Genomic DNA, 26,803 nt, shown 5'->3' on the forward strand with positions numbered 1-26,803 from the left:
TGGTCCCTACTGCTGCAGACTAAATTTAAATTTAATTTAATTTAAATTATTTTAAACACACAGTGAACTAGACAGCAACAAGTCATATTTGAACATGCAAAAGTGAACCTTGCAAATACACTGTACATGTTTAGCCAGTTTATCTACCAAATTGCATATTTAAACATATGTACAGAATATTATTTATCTGTGTCCAGGGATCCACTTGGTTCAGTGGATCACTGACTATCGCCTGTGGTCAAGAGAAATGATCCTCTCTCCTGTTCGAGGCATGGTGTGATATGATAGAGAATGTACTGTTTATATAATAGAATCGGGATGCGGTTGAGATGCCGGATGTCGGGATCCCACCAGTCGGAAAACCAGTGCCGGAATCCTGACACCTTTTAGAATGCTGACTCCGAATTCCTGACAGCCGGCATCCCGACCGTAAGTATAGCGGGTGGGTTAGGGCCAGGGGGGAGGTTAGGTGTAGGAGGAGTGGGAGTTAGGGTTGGTTTTGCCTTATAAATGATTGCTGCTTTTAAAAAGAAATGGGCAGACTCCCACAAAAATTCCCGCACCTCCGGAACTTGGAGGCCAGGGGCAAACGCACGATTTAGTCAGGGGGGGTTCTGTGGGTGTGTGTGTGTATGTATGTATATATGTGTGTGTGCATGGATATATAAATATATATATATATATATATATATATATAATATATACAGTGGTCGAAGTGGAAATTTTGAAGTGTAGGTATGGAAAAGTCAAGGAAGCAATTGGGGCGTGGTCACCCAAAAGGGGGGGGGCATGTCCAGTGTAGTAGAACCCCTTATACTATCTAGTACTGGTGCCCCTTTCACCATTTAGCACACGGTACGAGCTGAAATTCACATTATAGCACACTGTACCAGCCGAAATTCACATTATAGCACACCGAATGAGCCGAAATTCACATTATAGCACACTGAATGAGCCGAAATTCACATTATAGCACACTGAATGGGCCGACATTCACATTATAGCACACTGAATGAGCCGAAATTCACATTATAGCACACTGAATGAGCCGAAATTCACATTATAGCACACTGAATGAGCCGAAATTCACATTATAGCACACTGAATGGGCCGAAATTCACATTATAGCACACTGAATGAGCCGAAATTCACATTATAGCACACTGAATGAGCCGAAATTCACATTATAGCACACTGAATGAGCCGAAATTCACATTATAGCACACTGAATGAGCCCGAAATTCACATTATAGCACACTGAATGAGATGAAATTCACAGTATAGCACACAGGATGAGCCAAAATTCACATTATAGCACACTGAATGAGCCAAAATTCACATTATAGCACACTGAATGAGCCAAAATTCACATTATAGCACACTGAATGAGCCGAAATTCACATTATAGCACACTGAATGAGCCGAAATTCACATTATAGCACACTGAATTAGCCGAAATTGTGACAGCAGGGACAGCTAGAGTGACAGTAGGGACAGGGAGAGAGAGAGTGACGACAGGGAGGGAGAGAGTGACGACAGGGAGAGAGTAACGACAGGGAGAGAGAGAGTGACGACAGTGACAGCAGGGAGAGAGAGAGTGACGACAGTGATGACAGTGACATCAGGGAGAGAGAGAGTGACAACAATGACAGCAGGGAGAGAGAGAGAGAGAGAGACAGTAGGGACAGGGACAGTAACGACAGGGAGAGAAGGTGACAGCAGGGGAACATTACCTGACTTGGGGGGTCATTCCGAGTTGTTCGCTCTGTATTTTTCTTCGCATCGCAGCGAATTTCCGCTAACTGCGCATGCGCAATGTTCGCACTGCGACTGCGCCAAGTAAATTTGCTATGCAGTTAGGAATTTTACTCACGGCATTACGAGGTTTTTTCTTCGTTCTGGTGATCGTAGTGTGATTGACAGGAAGTGGGTGTTTCTGGGCGGAAACAGGCCGTTTTATGGGAGTGTGTGAAAAAACACTACAGTTTCTGGGAAAAACGCGGGAGTGGCTGGAGAAACGGAGGAGTGTCTGGGCGAACGCTATGTGTGTTTATGACGTCAAACCAGGAACGACAAGCACTGAACTGATCGCAGATGCCGAGTAAGTTTGAAGCTACTCAGAAACTGCTAAGAAGTGTCTATTCGCAATTTTGCTAATCTTTCGTTCGCAATTTTGATAAGCTAAGATTCACTCCCAGTAGGCGGCGGCTTAGCGTGTGCAAAGCTGCTAAAAGCAGCTTGCGAGCGAACAACTCGGAATGACCACCTTGGTGCGGTAAGGTCGCTCTGACCGCCATTTTTTTGTGGGTGAGCGGCTGGCGGCGGGCGGCTGGCGGAGGTGAGCAGTGAGGGGCTGGCGGCCAGGGGCGTAACTAGACCTTTATGGGCCCCATAGCAAAATTTTGAAAGGGACCCCGTGTGCTTCGCAAGAGCACCGTGGATCGGGAGAAGTACGGGAGTGGAGGACAGGGCAGGGCGGACACCAAGGTGTCCATTACACCAACATTTACATTTGTATACAGTACAGTGGCGGATTTAGAAGGGGCACCAAGGCACATGCCCCTCTGGAGATTTTTTTATTTTTTTTATTTAATCACTGGCTGCTTGCTGTCAGTCAGCCTGCCAGCACTCCCAGAACTAGCAGCATTGAGCCTGCCACTATTAGCAAGCATAAAGAGCAAACAGCAGATCTCCCCCTCACCCCCATCAGTACACACCCTGCACCAGGCAGCATAAAGCATCCTTCATATAAAACTTCCTACCCTCCTCAGAGCAGCAGAAACGGCACCTTCCCACCATCTCTCCCCCCTGTAGCACTCTAATAAAGCAGCCAAATGCGCGGTCATGGGGGACTCAGATCGGGACTCACTTGTGCAACTACAGTATCTGCTGCTACGGTGCTGCCCTCCTGGGATGTCCATACCTCCGCTTACAGACATCTCAGCAGAACGCTCAGTACCGCATCAGCCAGTTTGGCCTGCGATCTCCACTGTAATGCTGCATGATTGGGTGCAGGGGAGCGGTGGGCCCTCCAGGCATCTTGGGCTCCATAGCAGCCGCATCCCCTGCACGTATGGTAGTTACGCCAGTGCTGGCGGCGGTGGGCGGCTGGCGGCGGTGAGCGGCTGTGAGCTAGTACAGCGCTCTACACAGCTGTGGGCCACCGATCAGGGACGGAAGCACAATGTGCAGCAGGATGGCCACTTCCCTCGCCTCCTGCTGCACTTTCATTTCCGGGTCAGTGGAAGAAGTGGCGGTATACCATACCGCCGTATACCTCCCCACTTTGACCACTGTATATATATATATATATATATATACACTGCTCAAAAAAATAAAGGGAACACTAAAATAACACATCCTAGATCTGAATGAATGAAATATTATTATTAAATACTTTGTTCTTTACATAGTTGAATGTGCTGACAACAAAATCACACAAAAATTATCAATGGAAATCAAATTTATTAACCCATGGAGGTCTGGATTTGGAGTCACCCTCAAAATTAAAGTGGAAAAACACACTACAGGCTGATCCAACTTTGATGTAATGTCCTTAAAACAAGTCAAAATGAGGCTCAGTAGTGTCTGTGGCCTCCTCGTGCCTGTATGACCTCCCTACAATGCCTGGGCATACTCCTGATGAGGTGGCGGATGGTCTCCTGAGGGATCTCCTCCCAGATCTGGACTAAAGCATCTGCCAACTCCTGGACAGTCTGTGGTGCAACGTGGCATTGGTGGATTGAGCGAGACATGATGTCCCAGATGTGCTCAATTGGATTCAGGTCTGGGGAACGGACGGGCCAGTCCATAGCATCAATGCCTTCGTCTTGCAGGAACTGCTGACACACTCCAGCCACATGAGGTCTAGGATTGTCTTGCATTAGGAGGAACCCAGGGCCAACCGCACCAGCATATGGTCTCACAAGGGGTCTGAGGATCTCATCTCGGTACCTAATGGCAGTCAGGCTACCTCTGGCGAGCACATGGAGGGCTGTGCGGCCCCCCAAAGAAATGCCACCCCACACCATTACTGACCCACTGCCAAACCGGTAATGCTGGAGGATGTTGCAGGCAGCAGAACGTTCTCCTTGGCGTCTCCAGACTCTGTCACGTCTGTCACATGTGCTCAGTGAGAACCTGCTTTCATCTGTGAAGAGCACAGGGCGTCAGTGGCGAATTTGCCAATCTTGGTGTTCTCTTGCAAATGCCAAACGTCCTGCACGGTGTTGGGCTGTAAGCACAACCCCCACCTGTGTGCGTCGGGCCCTCATACCACCCTCATGGAGTCTGTTTCTGATCGTTTGAGTAGACACATGCACATTTGTGGCTTGCTGGAGGTCATTTAGCAGGGCTCTGGCAGTGCTCCTCCTGTTCCTCCTTGCACAAAGGCAGAGGTAGCGGTCCTGCTGCTGGGTTGTTGCCCTCCTACGGCCTCCTCCACGTCTCCTGATGTACTGGCCTGTCTCCTGGTAGCGCCTCCATGCTCTGGACAGTACGCTGACAGACACAGCAAACCTTCTTGCCACAGCTCGCAATTGATGTGCTATCCTGGATGAGCTGCACTACCTGAGCCACTTGTGTGGGTTGTAGGGACATCATACAGGCACATGGAGGCCACACACACTACTGAGCCTCATTTTGACTTGTTTTAAGGACATTACATCAAAGTTGGATCTGCCTGTAGTGTGTTTTTCCACTTTAATTTTGAGGGTGACTCCAAATCCAGACCTCCATGGGTTAATAAATTTGATTTCCATTGATAATTTTTGTGTGATTTTGTTGTCAGCACATTCAACTATGTAAAGAACAAAGTATTTAATAAGAATATTTAATTCATTCAGATCTAGGATCTGTTATTTTAGTGTTCCCTTTATTTTTTTTAGCAGTGTGTATATATATATATATATATATATATATATACATATATATATATTTTATATATACAGGTTGAGTATCCCATATCCAAATATTCCAAAATACGGAATATTCCAAAATACGGACTTTTTTGAGTGAGAGTGAGATAGTGAAACCTTTGTTTTTTGATGGCTCAATGTACACAAACTTTGTTTAATACACAAAGTTATTAATAATATTGTATTAAATGACCTTCAGACTGTGTATATAAGGTGTATATGAAACATAAATGAATTGTGTGAATGTACACACACTTTGTTTAATGCACAAAGTTATAAGAAATATTGGCTAAAATTACCTTCAGGCTGTGTGTATAAGGTGTATATGTAACATAAATGCATTCTGTGCTTAGATTTAAGTCCCATCACCATGATATCTCATTATGGTATCTAATTATTCCATAATATGGAAAAATCCGATATCCAAAATACCTCTGGTCCCAAGCATTTTGGATAAGGGATACTCAACCTGTATATATTTATTTCTCTAACGTCCTAGTGGATGCTGGGGACTCCGTAAGGACCATGGGGAATAGACGGGCTCCGCAGGAGACTGGGCACTCTAAGAAAGATTTAGTACTACTGGTGTGCACTGGCTCCTCCCTCTATGCCCCTCCTCCAGACCTCAGTTAGAATCTGTGCCCGGACAGAGCTGGGTGCTTTTAGTGAGCTCTCCTAAGCTTGCTAATAAGAAAGTATTTTAGTTAGGTTTTTTATTTTCAGAGAGCTTCTGCTGGCAACAGACTCTCTGCTACGTGGGACTGAGGGGAGAGAAACAAACCTACTAACTGCGGCTAGGTTGCGCTTCTTAGGCTACTGGACACCATTAGCTCCAGAGGGATCGAACACAGGACCTGACCTTGTCGTCCGTTCCCGGAGCCGCGCCGCCGTCCCCCTCGCAGAGCCAGAAGTCAGAAGCCGGCGAGTTGAAGCAAGAAGACGTCAAAATCGGCGGCAGAAGACTCCTGTCTTCATATGAGGTAGCGCACAGCACTGCAGCTGTGCGCCATTGCGCCCACACACTCCGGTCACTGTAGGGTGCAGGGCACAGGGGGGGGCGCCCTGGGCAGCAATTGATTACCTCCTGGCAAAAAGCAGCATATATACAGTTGGACACTGTTATATGCATGAGCCCCCGCCATTAATTTTACACAAAATCGCGGGAGAAGCCCGCCGCTGAGGGGGCGGGTCCTTCTTCCTCAGCATTCACCAGCGCCATTTTCTCTCCACAGCTCCGCTGAGAGGAAGCTCCCCAGGCTCTCCCCTGCAGAAGCACGATAGAGAGGGTGAAAAAGAGAGGGGGGGCACATAAATTTGGCGTAAAAACAATATATACAGCAGCTACTGGGTTAACACTAAATTACTGTGTGATTCCTGGGTCATATAGCGCTGGGGTGTGTGCTGGCATACTCTCTCTCTGTCTCTCCAAAGGGCCTTGTGGGGGAACTGTCTTCAAATAGAGCATATAGAGATATATATATATTAAAGATGCTGTCTTAAGAGATAGATATATATATATAAAACATGCTCAAAGAGACATGAGTATACTGGGTCCTAGAGTCAAAGCTATGTCGATTTCTGCTTGACGTGTCCTGTAGAATGTGCAATGGACAGATGATGCCGACTTAAGAGGCATATGGAAGGCTGAGGATTGTGTGGAGAAGGGTTCTCGGACCTGGTCTCCACAGCTATAGCTGGTAATTCTGATATTTTGCCTTATATTCCTGCACAGCCTAGGAAAGCACGACATTATCAAATGCAGCCTTTCGAATAAAGAAACAAGAAAGTCCGAGGTGCATGCTTTCTTGCCAGAGGCGGGGGCAGAGGAAAGAAGCTGCACAACACAGCTAGTTCCCAGGAACAGGAGTCCTCCCCGGCCTCTACAAAGATCCACCGCATGTCGCTGGGGCTCCACAGGCGGAGCTAGGCCCGGTGGGGGCACGCCTTCGTAAGTTCAGCCACAAGTGGGTTCACTCCCTGTTAGATCCCTGGTTATTATTCGCCCATGTTGTAGTCCCGAAACCAGACGGTTCGGTCGGACCCATATTGAATTTAAAATCCCTGAACATATACCTGAAAAGGTTCAAGTTCAAGATGGAATCGCTAAGAGCGGTTATTGCAAGCCGGAAAGGGGGAGATTTTATGGTGACTCGGGACATAAAGGATGCATACCTTCATGTCCCCATTTATCCACCTCATCAGGCGTACCTCAGAATTGCGGTACGGGATTGTCATTACCAATTTCAGACGTTGCCGTTTGGTCTCTCCACGGCCTTGAGAATATTCACCAAGGTAATGGCGGAAATGATGGTGCTCCTGCGGAAGCAGGGTGTCACTATTATCACGTACTTGGACGATCTCCTCATAAAAGCGAGATCAAGAGAGCAGTTGCTGAACAGCGTATCACTTTCCCTGGAAGTGTAACGGCAACACGGCTGGATTCTATATATTCCAAAGTCGCAGTTGGTTCTTACAGCTCATCTGCCTCTCCTAGGCATGATCTTAGACACAGACCAGAAAAGGGTTTATCTCCCGATAGAGAGAGCTCAGGAGCTCGTGACACTGGTCAGGAATCTATTAAAACCAAAACAGGTGTCAGTGCATCACTGCACTCGGGTCCTGGGAAGGAGGGTGGCATCATACGAGGCCATTCCCTTAGGCAGGTTCCATACGAGGACCTTCCAATGGGACTTACTGGACAAGTGGTCCGGATCACATCTTCAGATGCATCGGTTAAATCACCCTATCCCCCAGAGCCAGGGTGTCTCTCTTGTGGTGGCTGCAGAGTGCTCACGTTCTCGAAGGTCGCAGATTCGGCATTCAGGACTAAGTCCTGGTGACCACGGATGCAAGCCTCCGAGGGTGGGGGGCAGTCACACAGGGAAGAAATTTCCAAGGGCTGTGGTCAAGGCAGGAAACTTGCCTTCACATCAATTTCCTGGAACTAAGGGCCATATACAACGCCCTAAGTCAAGCGGAGACCCTGCTTCGCGACCAACCGGTTCTGATTCAGTCAGACGATATCACCGCAGTGGCTCATGTAAACCGCCTAGGCGGCACAAGAAGCAGGGTGGCGATGGTAGAAGCCACCAGAATTCTTCGCTGGGTGGAGAATCACGTAAGCGCACTGTCAGCAGTGTTCATTCCGGGAGTGGACAACTGGGAAGCAGACTTCCTCAGCAGGCACGACCTCCACCCGGGAGAGTGGGGACTTCATCAAGAAGTCTTCGCGCAGCTTGTAGGTCGGTGGGAACTGCCACAGGGGAACATGATGGCATCCCGCCTCAACAAAAAGCTACAGAGGTATTGCGCCAGGTCAAAAGACTCTCAGGCGATAGCTGTAGACGCACCAGTGACACCGTGGATGTTCCAGTCGGTTTATGTGTTTCCTCCTTTTCCTCTCTTACCCAAGGTGCTGAGAATAATAAGGAAAAGAGGAGTGAGAACAATACTCATTGTTCCGGATTGGCCAGGAAGGACTTGGTATACAGTGCTGCAAGAAATGCTCACAGAGGACCCATGGCCTCTGCCTCTAGGGCAGGATCTGTTGCAGCAGGGACCTTGTATGTTCCAAAACTTACCGCAGCTGCGTTTGACGGCATGGTGGTTGGACGCCGGATCCTAGTAGAAAAGAGGGATTCCGGATGAGGTTATTCCTACGCTGATAAGGGCTAGGAAGGACGTGACGGCTAAACATTATTACCGTATACGGCGAAAATATGTTGCTGGGTGTGAGGCCAGGAATGCCTCTACAGAGGAAGTCCAGCTGGGCCGTTTCCTTCACTTCCTACAGTCGGGAGTGACTTTGGGCCTAGAATTGGGGTCCATTAAGGTCCAGATTTCGGCCCGATCCATTTTCTTCATACAAAAACTAGCTTCTCTACCTGAAGTTCAGACGTTTGTAAAGGGAGTGCTGCATATTCAGCCCCTTTTTTGTGCCACCAGTGGCACCTTGGGATCTTAACGTGGTGTTGAGTTTCCTGAAATCTCACTGGTTTGAGCCTCTTAAGACCGCAGAGTTAAAATATCTCACGTGGAAAGTGGTCAAAAATTGGCGGCTTTGTCATGTAAAAGCCCCTATCTGGTTTTCCATAGGGACAGGGCAGAATTACGGACTCATCCGCAATTTCTGCCAAAGGTGGTGTCATCTTTTCATGTGAACCAACCTATTGTGGTGCCTGCGGCTACTCGTGACTTGGAGGATTCCAAGTTACTAGATGTAGTCAGGGCTTTGAAGATTTATGTAGCCAGATCGGCTGGAGTCAGGAAACCTGACTCGCTGTTTATCCTGTATGCATCCAACAAGCTGGGTGCTCCTGCTTCAAAGCAAACTATTGCTTGCGGGATCTGTAACACGATTCAGCAGGCTCATTCTGCGGCTGGCTTGCCGCCTCCAACATCAGTAAATGCCCATTCCACAAGGAAGGTGGGCTCTTCTTGGGCGGCTGCCCGAGGGATCTCGGCATTACAACTTTGCCGAGCAGCTACTTGGTCGGGTTCAAACACTTTTGCAAAGTTCTACAAGTTTGATACCCTGGCTGAGGAGGACCTTGTGTTTGCTCATTCGGTGCTGCAGAGTCATCCGCACTCTCCCGCCCATTTGGGAGCTTTGGTATAATCCCCATGGTCCTTACGGAGTCCCCAGCATCCACTAGGACGTTAGAGAAAATAAGATTTAACTCACCGGTAAATCTATTTATCGTAGTCCGTAGTGGATGCTGGGCGCCCGTCCCAAGTGCGGACTTCTTTTGCAATACTGGTATATAGTTATTGCTTACATAAGGGTTATGTTATGGTTGCATCAGGTTTGTCTGATGCTCTGTTGTTGTTCATACTGTTGACTGGGTATGTTATCACAAGTTATACGGTGTGATTGGTGTGGCTGGTATGAGTCTTACCCTGGATTCCAAAATCCTTTCCTTGTAATGTCAGCTCTTCCGGGCACAGTTTCCTTAACTGAGGTCTGGAGGAGGGGCATAGAGGGAGGAGCCAGTGCACACCAGTAGTACTAAATATTTTTTAGAGTGCCCAGTCTCCTGCGGAGCCCGTCTATTCCCCATGGTCCTTACGGAGTCCCCAGCATCCACTACGGACTACGAGAAATAGATTTACCGGTGAGTAAAATCTTATTTTTTTTTACATATATTTATATATAGAAAAAATCCAAACAGTCCACTTGTGTGTCTTGAACAAAGTTAAGACCAGCACAACTTTATCCAAACATTTGGTGTCACCATAAATACCAGTGTAAAAATCATCCCAATCACATGGGGTTATCACAGCAGCATAGGATAAAAAGACCCATTTATACTTACAGCATATCCTTAATAAAAAAGGGATTACAATCAGCTAGGGGAGCAGTGCTCTTAACCCTGATTTAGTGTAGCAGCATATCCCGACAGCTGTTTCGTCACTCCTTCCTTAGTGGCAAACGCAGTATTTCTAGAGGGGGGGTTTCCAGATGCAATCCGCAATCTCCCACTCTGCAGAACCTTGGAGCAAGTGCAAGAGTCAGGAGGAGCATTAGAAGAACTAGTAACCACCCTGAACATTGGTCTTTATATACACTGTATACTATATGGAATACAGTATTAATATTTGACATTATACAGTAGATGGTCTATAGCATAAGCAAACATTTAAATAATGTAAATAAGATAAGTGGTTCACTGAGGAAAAAGGAGGGATTAGGGAAACAGTCCACGAGCACAGCAGTTCAAGTCTGGGTAGTTAGAATAGGGTCATACAGCAATCCACATTAAGGAGACATACGGTAACCATCATGTGTGTTATGTACAGTATACCAAGTAGAGGTGCACCCCGAGAATAAATACAGTTGAGTTAGATTTGGGTGGGTTATATTGTTTCTGTGCAGGGCAAATACTGGCTGCTTGATGTTTACACTGCAATTTAGATTTCAGATTGAACACACCCCACACAAATCTGTCTCTCTCTGCACATGTCACATCTGCCCCCCCTGCAGTGCAACATGGTTTTGCCCAACCAACCAATAATTACACAATATGTAAGACAAGTCTTATAGGCCCTACACACTGGTCGATGTGACTGAAAGATAGGAACGATCTCGTTCATTAATGAACGAGATACCGTTCATATCTTTCAGTGTGGAGGCACAAGCGATGAACGATGTGCGGTCCCGCGCTCGTTCATCACTGGTGCCCCGTCGGCTGTGCATGCAGGCCAATATGGACAATCTTGTCCATATTTGCCTGCACTTCTATGGAGCCGGGTAACGGGGGAGTGAAGGAACTTCACTCCCCCGTCGCTGCACCCCCGCCGCCGGGTCGCCCGTCGGCCGCATCCGCCGTCGGGCAGCTCGTCGGCGGATCATTAAATGTGTAGGGCCCTTTAGTAGTAATAGACAGACTGTTGGAGGTACACCATGGAAGAAGTACAATATACGTAGTAGTGCAGGAGGACTAAGATCAGTCCAGCTGAATAAATTCCCTTTTCTCTGACGTCCTAGTGGATGCTGGGACTCCGTAAGGACCATGGGGATATAGCGGCTCCGCAGGAGACAGGGCACAAAATAAAATCTTAAGGATCAGGTGGTGTGCACTGGCTCCTCCCCCTATGACCCTCCTCCAAGCCTCAGTTAGATTTTTGTGCCCGGCCGAGAAGGGTGCAATCTAGGTGGCTCTCCTGAGCTGCTTAGAATAAAAGTTTAGTTAGGTTTTTTTATTTTCAGTGAGTCCTGCTGGCAACAGGCTCACTGCATCGTGGGACTAAGGGGAGAAGAAACGGACTCACCTGAGTGCAGAGTGGATCGGGTTTCTTAGGCTACTGGACACTAGCTCCAGAGGGACGATCACAGGTTCAGCCTGGATGGGTCACCGGAGCCGCGCCGCCGTCCCCCTTACAGAGCCAGAAGAGACGAAGAGGTCCGGTGAAATCGGCGGCAGAAGACATCCTGTCTTCAGACTAAGGTAGCGCACAGCACCGCAGCTGTGCGCCATTGCTCTCAGCACACTTCACACTCCGGTCACTGAGGGTGCAGGGCGCTGGGGGGGGAGCGCCCTGAGACGCAATATAACAGAATACCTTAGGTGGCAAAACAGAATACATCACATATAGCTCCTGGGCTATATGGATGTATTTTAATCCCCTGCCATTTTACACAAAAAAGCGGGAGATAAGGACGTCGTGAAGGGGCGGAGCCTATCTCCTCAGCACACAAGCGCCATTTTCCCTCACAGCTCCGCTGGAAGGACGGCTCCCTGACTCTCCCCTGCAGTCCTGCTTCAGAATCAGGGTAAAAAAGAGAAGGGGGGGCATTGTTGGCAGCAAATAACAATAATTAACAGCAGCTATAAGGGAATAACACTTATATAAGGTTATCCCTGTATATATATATAGCGCTGGGTGTGTGCTGGCAGACTCTCCCTCTGTCTCTCCAAAGGGCTAAGTGGGGTCCTGTCCTCTATCAGAGCATTCCCGGTGTGTGTGTGCTGTGTGTCGGTACGCGTGTGTCGACATGTATGAGGAGGAAAATTATGTGGAGGCGGAGCAGTTGCCTGCGTTGGTGATGTCACCCCCTAGGGAGTCGACACCTGACTGGATGATTGTATTTAAACAATTAAGTGATAATGTCAGCAATTTGCAAAAAACTGTTGACGACATGAGACAGCCGGCAAATCAGTTAGTGCCTGTCCAGGCGTCTCAGACACCGTCAGGGGCGCTAAAACGCCCGTTACCTCAGTGGGTCGACACAGACCCTGACACAGATACTGAGTCTAGTGTCGACGGTGACGAGACAAACGTAATGTCCAGTAGGGCCACACGTTACATGATCACGGCAATGAAAGAGGCATTGAACCTTTCTGACACTACAAGTACCACAAAGAAGGGTATTATGTGGGGTGAGAAAAAACTACCAATATTTTTTCCTGAGTCAGAGGAAATAAATGAGGTGTGTGAAAAAGCGTGGGTTTCTCCCGATAAAAAACAGCTAATTTCTAAAAAATTATTAGCATTATATCCTTTCCCGCCAGAGGTTAGGGCGCGTTGGGAAACACCCCCTAGGGTAGATAAGGCGCTCACACGTTTATCTAAACAAGTAGCGTTACCGTCTCCTGATACGGCTACCCTCAAAGAACCAGCTGATAGAAGGCTGGAAAATATCCTAAAAAGTATATACACACATACTGGTGTTATACTGCGACCAGCAATCGCCTCAGCCTGGATGTGCAGTGCTGGAGTCGCATGGTCGGATTCCCTGACTGAGAATATTGATACCCTGGATAGGGACAATATTTTGTTAACTATAGAACATTTAAAGGATGCATTATTATATATGCGTGATGCACAGAGGGATATTTGCACCCTGGCATCAAGAGTAAGTGCTATGTCCATCTCTGCCAGAAGAGCGTTGTGGACGCGACAGTGGTCAGGGGATGCGGATTCCAAACGGCACATGGAAGTATTGCCGTATAAAGGGGAGGAGTTATTTGGGGCTGGTCTATCGGACCTGGTGGCCACGGCAACGGCTGGAAAATCCACCTTTTTACCCCAGGTCACTCCACATCAGCAGAAAAAGACACCGTCTTTTCAATCTCAGTCCTTTCGTTCCCATAAGTACAAGCGAGCAAAAGGCCACTCCTTTCTGCCCCGGGGCAGAGGAAGAGGAAAAAGACTGCACCATGCAGCCGCTTCCCAAGAGCAGAAGCCCTCCCCTGCTTCTGCCAAGTCTTCAGCATGACGCTGGGGCTTTACAAGCAGACTCAGATATGGTGGGGGCCCGTCTCAAAAATTTCAACGCGCAGTGGGCTCACTCGCAAGTGGATCCCTGGATTCTACAGGTAGTATCGCAGGGGTACAAACTGGAATTCGAGGCGTTTCCCCCTCATCGTTTCCTGAAGTCTGCTTTACCAAAGTCTCCCTCCGACAGGGAGGCAGTTCTAGAAGCCATTCACAAGCTGTATTCCCAGCAGGTGATAATCAAGGTACCCCTCCTGCAACAAGGAAAGGGGTATTATTCCACGCTGTTTGTGGTACCGAAGCCGGACGGCTCGGTGAGACCAATTTTAAATCTGAAATCCTTGAACACTTACATAAAAAGGTTCAAATTCAAGATGGAGTCACTCAGAGCAGTGATAGCGAACCTGGAAGAAGGGGACTATATGGTGTCTCTGGACATCAAAGATGCTTATCTCCACGTCCCGATATACCCTTCTCACCAAGGGTACCTCAGGTTTGTAGTACTAAACTGTCATTATCAGTTTCAGACGCTGCCGTTTGGATTGTCCACGGCACCTCGGGTCTTTACCAAGGTAATGGCCGAAATGATGATTCTTCTACGAAGAAAAGGCATTTCAATTATCCCTTACTTGGACGATCTCCTGATAAGGGCAAGATCCAGGGAACAGTTAGAAGTCGGAGTAGCACTATCTCAGGTAGTGTTACGTCAGCACGGGTGGATTCTAAATATTCCAAAATCGCAGCTGATTCCAACGACACGTCTACTGTTCCTAGGAATGATTCTGGACACAGTCCAGAAGAAGGTGTTTCTCCCGGAGGAGAAGGCCAGGGAGTTATCCGAGCTAGTCAGGAACCTCCTAAAACCAGGACAGGTCTCAGTGCATCAGTGCACGAGGGTCCTGGGGAAAATGGTGGCTTCTTACGAAGCGATTCCATTCGGAAGATTCCATGCAAGAACATTTCAGTGGGATCTACTGGACAAATGGTCCGGATCGCATCTGCAGATGCATCAGCGGATAACCCTGTCGCCAAGGACAAGGGTGTCTCTCCTGTGGTGGCTGCAGAGTGCTCATCTACTAGAGGGCCGCAGATTTGGCATTCAGGATTGGATCCTGGTAACCACGGATGCCAGCCTGAGAGGCTGGGGAGCAGTCACACAGGGAAGGAATTTCCAGGGCCTGTGGTCAAGCTTGGAAACGTCTCTTCATATAAACATTCTGGAACTAAGGGCCATTTACAATGCCCTAAGTCAAGCAAAACCTCTGCTTCAGGGTCAGGCGGTGTTGATCCAATCGGACAACATCACGTCAGTCGCCCACGTAAACAGACAGGGCGGCACGAGAAGCAGGAGGGCAATGGCAGAAGCTGCAAGGATTCTTCGCTGGGCGGAAAATCATGTGATAGCACTGTCAGCAGTATTCATTCCGGGAGTGGACAACTGGGAAGCAGACTTCCTCAGCAGACACGACCTTCACCCGGGAGAGTGGGGACTTCACCCAGAAGTCTTCCACCTGATTGTAAACCGTTGGGAAAAACCAAAGGTGGACATGATGGCGTCACGTCTAAACAAAAAACTGGACAGATATTGCGCCAGGTCAAGGGACCCTCAGGCAATAGCAGTGGACGCTCTGGTAATGCCGTGGGTGTACCAGTCAGTGTATGTGTTCCCTCCTCTGCCTCTCATACCAAAAGTACTGAGAATCATAAGAAGGAGAGGAGTAAGAACTATACTCGTGGTTCCGGATTGGCCAAGACGGACTTGGTACCCCGAACTTCAAGAGATGCTCACGGACGAACCGTGGCCTCTACCTCTAAGAAAGGACCTGCTACTGCAGGGACCTTGTCTGTTCCAAGACTTACCGCGGCTGCGTTTGACGGCATGGCGGTTGAACGCCGGATCCTGAGGGAAAAAGGCATTCCAGAAGAAGTCATCCCTACCCTGGTCAAGGCCAGGAAGGACGTAACCGCAAAACATTATCACCGCTTTTGGCGAAAATATGTTGCGTGGTGTGAGGCCAAGAAGGCCCCTACAGAGGAATTTCAACTGGGTCGTTTCCTTCATTTCCTGCAAACAGGACTGTCTATGGGCCTAAAATTAGGGTCCATTAAGGTTCAAATTTCGGCCCTGTCGATTTTCTTCCAGAAAGAACTGGCTTCAGTACCTGAAGTTCAGACATTTGTAAAAGTGGTGCTGCACATACAGCCTCCTTTTGTGCCTCCAGTGGCACCTTGGGATCTCAATGTGGGGTTGAGTTTTCTAAAGTCACATTGGTTTGAACCACTTTCCACTGTGGACTTAAAATATCTCACATGGAAGGTGTCGATGCTGTTAGCCTTGGCTTCAGCCAGGCGTGTGTCAGAATTGGCGGCTTTATCATATAAAAGCCCTTACTTGATATTTCATTCTGACAGGGCGGAATTGAGGACTCGTCCTCAATTTCTACCTAAGGTGGTTTCTGCATTTCACATGAACCAACCTATTGTGGTACCTGCGGCTACCAGGGACTTAGAGGACTCTAAGTTGCTTGACGTTGTCAGGGCCTTGAAAATATATGTTTCCAGGACGGCTGGAGTCAGAAAATCTGACTCGCTGTTTATCCTGTATGCACCCAACAAGCTGGGTGCTCCTGCTTCTAAGCAGACGATTGCTCGTTGGATTTGTAGTACAATTCAGCTTGCACATTCTGTGGTAGGATTGCCACAGCCAAAATCAGTAAAAGCCCATTCCACAAGGAAGGTGGGCTCATCTTGGGCGGCTGCCCGAGGGGTCTCGGCTTTACAACTTTGCCGAGCAGCTACTTGGTCAGGGGCAAACACGTTTGCTAAATTCTACAAATTTGATACCCTGGCTGAGGAGGACCTGGAGTTCTCTCATTCGGTGCTGCAGAGTCATCCGCACTCTCCCGCCCGTTTGGGAGCTTTGGTATAATCCCCATGGTCCTTACGGAGTCCCAGCATCCACTAGGACGTCAGAGAAAATAAGATTTTACTTACCGATAAATCTATTTCTCGTAGTCCGTAGTGGATGCTGGGCGCCCATCCCTAGTGCGGATTGTCTGCAATACTTGTATATAGTTATTGTTACAAAAATTCGGGTTATTATTGTTGTGAGCCATCTTTTCAGAGGCTCCTTTGCGTTTATCATACTGTTAACTGGGTTCAGATCACAAGTTGTACGGTGTGATTGGTGTGGCTGGTATGAGTCTTACCCGGGATTCAATATCCTTCCTTATTGTGTACGCTCGTCCGGGCACAGTATCCTAACTGAGGCTTGGAGGAGGGTCATAGGGGGAGGAGCCAGTGCACACCACCTGATCCTTAAGCTTTTATTTTGTGCCCTGTCTCCTGCGGAGCCGCTATATCCCCATGGTCCTTACGGAGTCCCAGCATCCACTACGGACTACGAGAAATAGATTTATCGGTAAGTAAAATCTTATTTTAGGTGCACTGTTTTGTATGAAAATATGAGAAATTCTAAAACTTAACTTTTAAATTTTTATACTAAGATACAAATATATAGATGTAATAAATGTAAAAATACATAGGACTAGATGCATCATCGCTTGGAGAGTAATAAATTGAGAGAGAAAAAGCAACAGCCAACCTGTCATTTTTCAAACTAAGGGGGAGATGTACTAAGCAGTGAATAGAGTGGAGAAGTGAACCAGTGGAGAAGTTGGCATGTCCGTGATATAGGGAGTGACGTTTGCGTTCCATCGGGCGGAACTCGCATTGCCGGAAGTGACGTATGCGGAACCCGGCATGCGTTCCATTGCGTATCAGTTCACAGCTCAGTCCCGATATACATCTCCACACAGGATCATCAAGCACCCAAAATATAAAAATAAATACATCAGGGGTAACTTATAACAACATTATATATAAAAACTATAAAAATCATTATTGTTTAAAAAGAAGAAATTTAAAAATCATAAAAACCATTTTAGTTCGAAGTCGCTATTCAACCCAGAGGGGACTAAAGTTTTTAATTTGTATATCCACTTCATTTCTGTTTTCGCCAATAAAGTGTCAGTTTCTTTATTACGAGGAGTGGGGTTAATGGTTTGAATACCCCAAAAGGACTTGAAATGACAGGGTTTACAGGCGTGTTTCAATTTAAAATGTTTTGAGACCGTATGTGTATCCAGTCCCTTCTTTACATTGCGGATGTGTTCGGATAGTCTTGTTTTTAAATTTCTACTTGTCTTTCCGACATATATTAATCCGCAATCACATTCCATCGCATAAATCACATTGCTTGAATTGCATGTAATGAAATTCTTGATGGGATAGGTATTTTCACCAACTGTAAATTCTTTAATCTTACTCGCACCTTTTGTGCATTTGCACATGGCGCAGAGACCACATCTATAAAATCCAGTACTTCTGATACTAGTTCTCTTAGGGACTTCAATAGAACTACGTACTAAGTTATCCCTAATAGATCTAGACCTTCTGTAAATAAACTTGGGCTTAGAGGGTAATATTGGACCTAAAACGGGATCCTTAGTGAGCACCATCCAGTGTTTTTTCATGATGGACTCAATTTCCCTGTACTGTGAATTGAAGTCAGTGATGAAAGACCACTTAAAATCATTCTCTCTAGGTGTCTTCTGATTATTTCCCTGTATTAAATCTTTCCTATCTAGAGTGTTAACTCTCTCCTGAGCTTTTGTTAGACTTTCTTCACTATAACCTTTCTCAATAAATCGTTCACATAAATCACCCATTTGACTCTTACAAGTACTAGTATCAGTACAATTCCGTTTCACCCTTAGTAGTTGACTATAAGGGATGCCGTCTAACCAGTGATCATGATGTTGGCTGGTTCTTTCAATAAACCCATTAGAGTCAGTAGGTTTGCGATATAGTTTCATATTTATTGACCCATTTGTTACATAGATGCAGAGGTCCAGATACATTATTTCCTTCTGACTTGTAGTAGTCGTTAACTTAATATTAAATGGATTATGGTTAAGTCCTTCAATAAAACCATCCAGAGCTTTCAGATCACCATTCCAGACGAATAGTATATCGTCTATGTAGCGACGCCATAGCACCAGGCCCGCCCCGAGCTGCTCTCCATGCCATATCGCCCTCTCCTCCCAATAGGCCATGAAGAGGTTGGCATAACTCGGGGCGAACCTGGTGCCCATTGCTGTCCCCACTCGTTGAAGGTAATAATTACCGTTAAACACGAAATAATTATTTCTTAAAATAAACCTAATACCCTCCAAAATAAAGGTCTTTAGATCAGAAGAGTAATCAGATAATTCCAAAAAATAGGACACAGCCTCGATGCCCTTTTCTTCCTCTATAATTGTATAGAGGGTGGATACATCGGAACTAGCTAAAACATAGTTCTCCTCCCATCGCAAATCATCCAATATGGTTAGAAGTTGTCCTGTGTCCTTAAGGTAAGATTTTGTGCACTTAACCAACGGTTGTAAATAGTGGTCTAACAACATTGAAAGATTGGAAGTGACACTATTCACCCCGGACACTATAGGTCTACCTGGAGGACAGACTGGGTTTTTATGAACCTTAGGCAGACAATAAATAGTAGGAATTGTAGGATGCTCGATGTTAATAAAATCGAACTCATCCTTTGTTATAACACCCTTCGTTAAACTTTCTGTTGTCCATCTACACAATGATTCACTGATCTTAAGGGTGGGGTCTGCCCTGATTTTCGAATAAGTGATCCCATCACCGAGCTGGCGATCCAACTCAGCTATGTAATCCACCTTATCCATCAAGACTAGACCTCCACCCTTATCTGCGGGTTTAATGATGATACTGTCATCATTCCTTAAAGATTTTAGAGCGGACCATTCCTTTTTGGTTAAATTGCACTTTCTACGTTTTTTCCTCAGAGTCTGTTCAACATCGTCCAATACCAGTTTGCTAAAGCAGTCTATAAAACTCCCCTTGGCAAACGTGGGGTAAAAAGATGATTTGGGTTTGAATTGGGAACCATGTTGAGCTTCCGAATCACCCACCTCATCATTATTTTTACCCGTAAAGAACCTCCTCAATGTGAGTTTGCGTATGAACTTTTGAAGGTCTATGTAGAAACCAAAGGGCTCTAACTGACTAGTAGGGGCAAATTTCAGCCCTCTAGTAAGTACTTTCGTTTCATCCACTGTAAGTACTTTTTTGCTTAAATTAAATATTTTTACTGTATTAACCTTAGGAGTTTCAACTTTCTTTTTAATGGGTTTTTTGTTGTTGTTCTTTACACCCCCTCTTTTCCCCCTCTTTCTACTCTTATTAGGGTTCTTCTTTATCCCCTCCCTATAGTTCTTTGGGGGGTCCCGGGGGTTAATTTTAGCTAATTCATCCTCCTTCGTGATCGATCCCAATCTAAAAAATGGGTTTTCTGGGGTCTAGCACCCCTTTGGTTCCACCTATCTTGTGAGATATCATCATCCATATGATACCGATCATATCTATCCCTTTGATAGGAACCTTCTTCCCTCCTCTCCATCCTTCTAAAGTTTGTCCTCCTATAGTTTTCTCTAGGATGATTCTGTATATCTCGCCTCCCTGTTTTATTAAAATTAATCCTTTTACCCCCTCTATATTTTACTTCCTGCCATTCATTTTGTCCCTCAGATATAGGTTCTCTAAAACTATTTCTCCTGTAATTGATTACTTTGGGATTGGCTTTAATTGGTGTAGTGATAATATCTTTAGGATTTTTCGTCTGATTCTTATCCCTAAAGTATTTCTTTTTCTTTCTTTCCTTAATTTCCCTTGTTTCTTTATTTCGTTTTCGCACTATTTCTGTCTCCGCTTCCTTTACGTCTTCTAAATCTAACAGGGGATCTAAAGTAGTGCGGAGACCTGCAATCTCATTATTTAAAACCTGTAGTTCTATTGTTCACCTTGATTTAGTATTGCTGCTGTCATGTCCACGTTTAGAGACAATAGAAGAGACATCTTTGATGAATTGTTTGTTGAGGAATGTTCAGACACTAATCTTTGTGATGAAGATTTATCCTCAATTTTACACAACCTAGATACAGCTTTAATTAAAGAAAATAGGTTGTGGTGGGAAATTAATACACTGGGACGATATCAAATGGATAAATTAATCCCCAAAGGTTTAAGAATAATAAAAAATCCAACCTTTAATATTTCCAATGAGGAATTTAGACAAGAATGGGATTCCATTTTAGATAACTGTTCCCACAAATTAATCGATCTTATTCTAAGAGAGAGAAAGAAAGACCTACAGGTTTTAAATAATGAGATTGCAGGTCTCCGCACTACTTTAGATCCCCTGTTAGATTTAGAAGACGTAAAGGAAGCGGAGACAGAAATAGTGCGAAAACTAAATAAAGAAACAAGGGAAATTAAGGAAAGAAAGAAAAAGAAATACTTTAGGGATAAGAATCAGACGAAAAATCCTAAAGATTTTATCACTACACCAATTAAAGCCAATCCCAAAGTAATCAATTACAGGAGGAATAGTTTTAGAGAACCTATATCTGAGGGACAAAATGAATGGCAGGAAGTAAAATATAGAGGGGGTAAAAGGATTAATTTTAATAAAACAGGGAGGCGAGATATACAGAATCATCCTAGAGAAAACTATAGGAGGACAAACTTTAGAAGGATGGAGAGGAGGGAAGAAGGTTCCTATCAAAGGGATAGATATGATCGGTATCATATGGATGATGATATCTCACAAGATAGGTGGAACCAAAGGGGTGCTAGACCCCAGAAAACCCATTTTTTAGATTGGGATCGATCACGAAGGAGGATGAATTAGCTAAAATTAACCCCCGGGACCCCCCAAAGAACTATAGGGAGGGGATAAAGAAGAACCCTAATAAGAGTAGAAAGAGGGGGGAAAGAGGGGGTGTAAAGAACAACAACAAAAAACCCATTAAAAAGAAAGTTGAAACTCCTAAGGTTAATACAGTAAAAATATTTAATTTAAGCAAAAAAGTACTTACAGTGGATGAAACGAAAGTACTTACTAGAGGGCTGAAATTTGCCCCTACTAGTCAGTTAGAGCCCTTTGGTTTCTACATAGACCTTCAAAAGTTCATACGCAAACTCACATTGAGGAGGTTCTTTACGGGTAAAAATAATGATGAGGTGGGTGATTCGGAAGCTCAACATGGTTCCCAATTCAAACCCAAATCATCTTTTTACCCCACGTTTGCCAAGGGGAGTTTTATAGACTGCTTTAGCAAACTGGTATTGGACGATGTTGAACAGACTCTGAGGAAAAAATGTAGAAAGTGCAATTTAACCAAAAAGGAATGGTCCGCTCTAAAATCTTTGAGGAATGATGACAGTATCATCATTAAACCCGCAGATAAGGGTGGAGGTCTAGTCTTGATGGATAAGGTGGATTACATAGCTGAGTTGGATCGCCAGCTCGGTGATGGGATCACTTATTCGAAAATCAGGGCAGACCCCACCCTTAAGATCAGTGAATCATTGTGTAGATGGACAACAGAAAGTTTAACGAAGGGTGTTATAACAAAGGATGAGTTCGATTTTATTAACATCGAGCATCCTACAATTCCTACTATTTATTGTCTGCCTAAGGTTCATAAAAACCCAGTCTGTCCTCCAGGTAGACCTATAGTGTCCGGGGTGAATAGTGTCACTTCCAATCTTTCAATGTTGTTAGACCACTATTTACAACCGTTGGTTAAGTGCACAAAATCTTACCTTAAGGACACAGGACAACTTCTAACCATATTGGATGATTTGCGATGGGAGGAGAACTATGTTTTTTAACTAGTTCCGATGTATCCACCCTCTATACAATTATAGAGGAAGAAAAGGGCATCGAGGCTGTGTCCTATTTTTTGGAATTATCTGATTACTCTTCTGATCTAAAGACCTTTATTTTGGAGGGTATTAGGTTTATTTTAAGAAATAATTATTTCGTGTTTAACGGTAATTATTACCTTCAACGAGTGGGGACAGCAATGGGCACCAGGTTCGCCCCGAGTTATGCCAACCTCTTCATGGCCTATTGGGAGGAGAGGGCGATATGGCATGGAGAGCAGCTCGGGGCGGGCCTGGTGCTATGGCGTCGCTACATAGACGATATACTATTCGTCTGGAATGGTGATCTGAAAGCTCTGGATGGTTTTATTGAAGGACTTAACCATAATCCATTTAATATTAAGTTAACGACTACTACAAGTCAGAAGGAAATAATGTATCTGGACCTCTGCATCTATGTAACAAATTGGTCAATAAATACGAAACTATATCGCAAACCTACTGACTCTAATGGGTTTATTGAAAGAACCAGCCAACATCATGATCACTGGTTAGACGGCATCCCTTATAGTCAACTACTAAGGGTGAAACGGAATTGTACTGATACTAGTACTTGTAAGAGTCAAATGGGTGATTTATGTGAACGATTTATTGAGAAAGGTTATAGTGAAGAAAGTCTAACAAAAGCTCAGGAGAGAGTTAACACTCTAGATAGGAAAGATTTAATACAGGGAAATAATCAGAAGACACCTAGAGAGAATGATTTTAAGTGGTCTTTCATCACTGACTTCAATTCACAGTACAGGGAAATTGAGTCCATCATGAAAAAACACTGGATGGTGCTCACTAAGGATCCCGTTTTAGGTCCAATATTACCCTCTAAGCCCAAGTTTATTTACAGAAGGTCTAGATCTATTAGGGATAACTTAGTACGTAGTTCTATTGAAGTCCCTAAGAGAACTAGTATCAGAAGTACTGGATTTTATAGATGTGGTCTCTGCGCCATGTGCAAATGCACAAAAGGTGCGAGTAAGATTAAAGAATTTACAGTTGGTGAAAATACCTATCCCATCAAGAATTTCATTACATGCAATTCAAGCAATGTGATTTATGCGATGGAATGTGATTGCGGATTAATATATGTCGGAAAGACAAGTAGAAATTTAAAAACAAGACTATCCGAACACATCCGCAATGTAAAGAAGGGACTGGATACACATACGGTCTCAAAACATTTTAAATTGAAACACGCCTGTAAACCCTGTCATTTCAAGTCCTTTTGGGGTATTCAAACCATTAACCCCACTCCTCGTAATAAAGAAACTGACACTTTATTGGCGAAAACAGAAATGAAGTGGATATACAAATTAAAAACTTTAGTCCCCTCTGGGTTGAATAGCGACTTCGAACTAAAATGGTTTTTATGATTTTTAAATTTCTTCTTTTTAAACAATAATGATTTTTATAGTTTTTATATATAATGTTGTTATAAGTTACCCCTGATGTATTTATTTTTATATTTTGGGTGCTTGATGATCCTGTGTGGAGATGTATATCGGGACTGAGCTGTGAACTGATACGCAATGGAACGCATGCCGGGTTCCGCATACGTCACTTCCGGCAATGCGAGTTCCGCCCGATGGAACGCAAACGTCACTCCCTATATCACGGACATGCCGTATGGGAGTGTCTTTCTTCACAGCTGCAATGAATCTCCTAGATTAAGACACTATTTAAAGCAGGACAGCGTGCTGGTCCCCTACGCTTCTGAAGAAGGATACGATATCCGAAAGCGCTTAAGATGGGGACTGCTTTTTCTGTGCTGGGTCATTTGGAGACTTGAAGACTGGTTCTGACAGCGTGGGGACGCCCTGAGTAAACCGGGACTTGCGGTGACTATAATCCCATGCTGCTGGTGGTTTTCTCCTTATCCTGATACCCAAGCAACCCTTTTTATGTGTTTAATGCTGTTAACATCTCTCACATAGCCTGTAGCATTTAGGAGCTGATTGGCTGGTACTTTATCTCTATCCAATTTATCACTCTCCAAGCGATGACACATCTAGCTGACAAGCAGTACAGTAAATATAGGTGAGCATCTCATAAAATCAAATTATGGCAGTTAGGTGCTCTCTACTTTATCTCTCTCTCTCTAAGACTTAGTACAAAGACCCTTAGGGGGAAATCAATTAGCTGCTGTATGTGATGTTAGTGTATTAGAATGCTTAATATTTGTAGACACTCCCTTACTAATCTGTGTAAGCCTGAATATTCAGTGATGGTCCCTGGGACCAGGGGGATGCTGGGAAGTGGGTGGTCCAGTGTGCAGTGTGCCTGGAGTTGGTGATGAAATAAAACAGCACAGCAGTGAACTCACATGTCTCTGTGTACTGATGACTGGATTTACAAACATATTAACAAAACATGGTGTCAGAAGAAGTTTAATTTGGACTGCTAGTGCTCTCAGAGTGTGAAAGAATCTTGCAGAAGTCTGTAAGGCTGTGATACTCAGTGTCTGCAAAGCCTGCCATGTGCTCCTCTCTTCAAACAGTGAGTAACCATGGATAAACTGGCTCCTCCAACCGGCATGCTGATGTCTGGTAACTTGTCTGAGAACTGGAAAAGATTTAAGCAAAGGTTTAATATATTTCTTGCTGCACGTGGAGCTGATACAGAGGCTGACAAAACTAAGGCATCCATTTTCCTCCATGTGATAGGAGAGGATGTGCTGGACATTTAGAATAGTTTTCAGTTTGATGAGGGGCAGAGTATGGTGCTATCTTCTATAATGCACAAGTTTGAAGATTACTTTGTGCCAAGGAAAAATGTGACATGAAATATATAAGTTTTTCACATGTGATCAGAAGTCTGTAGATGGATTTGATCAGTATGTTACAGAGCTGCAATCACTCAGTAAAACCTGTGAGTTTGGTGATTTAAAGGATTCACTGATTAAAGATCGTATTGTCTGTGGAATACCTGATAATGGACTCGCAGAGAGACTGCTGAGAGAGCAAGACCTAACACTAGAAAAGGCAGTGACTTTGGGGTCATTCCGAGTTGTTCGCCCGTTGCCGATTTTCGCAACGGAGTGATTAAGGCAAAAATGCGCATGCGCATGGTACGCAGTGCGCATGCTTAAGTATTTTAGCACAAAACTTAGTAGATTTACTCACGGCCGAACAAAGAATTTTCATCGTTGAAGTGATCGGAGTGTGATTGATAGGAAGTGGGTGTTTCTGGGCGGAAACTGTCCGTTTTCTGGGAGTGTGCGGAAAAACGCAGGTGTGCCAGAATAAAACGAAGGAGTGTCTGGAGAAACGGGGGAGTGGCTGGCCGAACGCAGGACGTGTTTGTGAAGTCAAACCAGGAACGAAATGGGCTGAGCTGATCGCAGTGTAGTAGTAAGTCTCGAGCTACTCAGAAACTGCTAAGAATTTTCTATTCGCAATTCTGCTACTCTTTCGTTCGCAATTCTGCTATGCTAAGATACACTCCCAGAGGGCGGCGGCCTAGCGTGTGCAATGCTGCTACAATCTGCTAGCGAGCGAACAACTCGGAATGAGGGCCTATGTGCAGATCTGCAGAAGTAACTAGATTTCAAGCCAAAAAGTTACACAAGGAAGCTGATGTACAGCACGTACATGTGGTGCAGAAAACAGAGCCAAGCAAACCTCCATTCTCAAGAATGAAGCATTCTAAGCCACAGTCTAATAAGGAAATGTGTAGTAGATGTGGAAATGCTCACAATCCTAAAATGTGCCCGGCTTATGGTAAAACCTGCATGACATGTGGTAGACTTAATCACTTTGCCAAATGCTGTAAAATCAAAAGTGAAACAACCAATGTGCATGCTGTTAAACAAACAGGAATTCTTTATGGATTGCATTGATCTTTGCAGTGCAGATAAGAAAGAATGGATTGTCCCTTTAACTGTGAACAAGATTGTCATTCCCTTTAAGCTTAACACTGGCGCGCAGGTGAATTTAATATCGTTTCAAAACTATAAGACTTTTAGAGTAAAACCTAAAATTCATCCAGCCAAAGTGAAAGTTACAGGGTACACTGGGGAGGAAATTCCTGTGAAAGGTACATGCTTAGTGACACTGAAATATAAGGGACAACAGTTTAAAACATCTTTACTGATTGTGGATAAAAATGTGCAACCGATTGGGTGTGATACAGAAAGTTGATGAGCCTACTGAATGGGTAAGCTCCTTAGTAATTGTTGAAAAGAAAAATGGACAACTCAGAATATGTCTAGACCCCAGAGATTTAAACAAAGCTATTAAACGAGAACATTTCAAACTACCAACCAGAGATGAAATCATGTCGCAATTTGCGGGAGCAAAATGGTTCAGTAAATTGGACGCATCTTCAGGATTCTGGCAAATGAAGCTAGATGAGGC

The 26,803-nt window shown here is 44.9% G+C and overlaps 1 protein-coding gene across 2 annotated transcripts in view; it reads left to right on the plus strand.

Annotated features, from left to right (window-relative positions):
* Positions 1-26,803, plus strand: part of GABRA2 (gamma-aminobutyric acid type A receptor subunit alpha2) — a 263,278-nt gene that overhangs the window by 73,668 nt on the left and 162,807 nt on the right. The window lies entirely within an intron of this gene.

The sequence above is a fragment of the Pseudophryne corroboree genome, chromosome 1 (genome assembly GCF_028390025.1).
Source record: "Pseudophryne corroboree isolate aPseCor3 chromosome 1, aPseCor3.hap2, whole genome shotgun sequence".
NCBI lineage: Eukaryota > Metazoa > Chordata > Amphibia > Anura > Myobatrachidae > Pseudophryne > Pseudophryne corroboree.